General features: G+C 42.9%; 1 protein-coding gene across 1 annotated transcript in view; it reads right to left on the bottom strand.

Annotated features, from left to right (window-relative positions):
- Positions 1 to 1,845, bottom strand: part of LOC105516862 (isoleucine--tRNA ligase, cytoplasmic-like) — a 77,764-nt gene that overhangs the window by 11,333 nt on the left and 64,586 nt on the right. The gene's annotated exons all lie outside the window — the stretch shown is intronic.

Raw genomic sequence — 1,845 nt, 5'->3', positions numbered from 1 at the left:
TCTCTACAAAAAAGAAAAGAAGGAGCCAGGCATGGTGGCATGTATCTGTACTCCTAGCTACTTTGGAGGCTGAGAAGGGAGGACTGCTCAAGCCCAGAAGTTTGAGGTTACATTAAGCTATAACTGAGCCACTGTACTCCAGCCTGAGTGATAGAGTGAGACCCTGTCTCCAAAAAATAAAAAAAAAAAATTCAGTGGACATGACCTACTCTGCTGCCAGCCACTTCTGCCCTTGCCCAATGGATGGATGAACAAAGGCGCCACCCAGGCATGGGCTCCGCAACATTACTTCCATCCCCTAGGGTTGATTTTGCTACAGCTGCTACTGTGTATCCCAACTACCAACAGTGGGGACCATTACTTGAGCTTTCAATATAGTGTTATTGCCAGGAAAGATGAGCCAGACTCTCGATGGCAGCTTGGTTATACCGCACTGTTTCCATTACAGGAAAAGGCAGTGATTTGGTCTTACTGGAACACACTCCTTTTGGACATGGATTTGCCACTGTCACCCATAATGCTTCTGTCAAACCCACCATCCATGGACGCAGAGAATGTCTTATTCACCAACATAGCACTCCACATAGCATTGCTTCTGACCAGAGAACTCATTTTACCATATAACATGAAATATTTTAACAGGTTAACCTTGTATCTCAGTAAAGTTAAAGAATAGCAAAAAGGGGAGGTATGGCTCAGCTAGAAGAGAAATCAACATCACCCAAAGAAGGATAAGGTAACTTTCTATCTTGTTTTGGGTAACTGAAGTTAGCATCTTTGAAGCAGTACAAGAAAGAGTTGAAAGTGTGATTTTTAATCTACTAGGGTCTTTATTTGGAAGTTGAATATGGTTTAAAGAGCCATGCATACATGTCAAGATCACAATGAGGTGAACTATGGTGGTTTCATCCTGTGTCAATGCAGCTAAGCTCAAACTATTTCCCAGGTTCTCTGTCTGACCTGGTTCTGGGTGATGACTTGATCACAGAGAAATCTACACAGGATTTAGAAGGTCAAAGTTTAGTAGCAGTCATTATGCTAAACAGGCTAACATGGGGCCCGTGCCCCTGGTTTTCTCAGGTTGCTGTGGATCTGCCGACTTGTTCAGTGGGACAGTGAGCAGCCCACGCTCCTGCCTCTGCTCTTCCAACTTCCAGGCCAGGAATGTGTGCAACTCTCTGGAGAAGTATACCAGCAGTTTCTTCTGCAAGACACCTGTCAGTGTCAGATGCAGTCAGAGAGATGTGCACTCCAGCCTGTTTTTGCTTTTCTCTACTTCTCATCCTATAGTGACTTTAGGCAGAGATCCAGCTTTCCACTGACTTACACACCACCTTGGTGGAACCCGGTTAGAGATTCTTCTCAGACCTCTAACTTGCTACCTTCTTGTAGACCTTTACTTGGTTTCTCCCACATTGCTTTTGCTTCTCCTACCCAACCTTTAATGGATACAATAGCAAACAGTTTTCCAGTGGTTCCAACAATTCATAATCCAGCAGTGAATGAGGGTTTCTATATCCCTGACAACACTTAAGTCTGTCAGATTCTTCTAGTTTTTGCCAATCTGGTGGCAGTTAAAAGCACCACACTTTGGTACTATCTTGAAAGTTCCTGATTACCATTAAGATGCACCCGTTGTTCCTTAGTCGGCCGTTTGCATTTCTTCTTTTAAGTTATTTAAAAGTTTCTGAAAATGAGCATTCAGATTCATAAAATGAGTATTAGTTTTCTGAAGCTGCCATAGTAAAGTTCCACAAATTGCAGGGGGCTAGGGAATAAAAATAAAAGAAATTTACTGTCTCAAAGTTCTGGAGGTCAGAAGTCTGAAATTAAAGTGTTGGCAGA

This window comes from Colobus angolensis, unplaced genomic scaffold (genome assembly GCF_000951035.1).
Source record: "Colobus angolensis palliatus isolate OR3802 unplaced genomic scaffold, Cang.pa_1.0 Scaffold292, whole genome shotgun sequence".
NCBI lineage: Eukaryota > Metazoa > Chordata > Mammalia > Primates > Cercopithecidae > Colobus > Colobus angolensis.
Note: the sequence above shows the minus strand (reverse complement) of the source record. Positions and strands in the feature narration are given on the sequence as shown.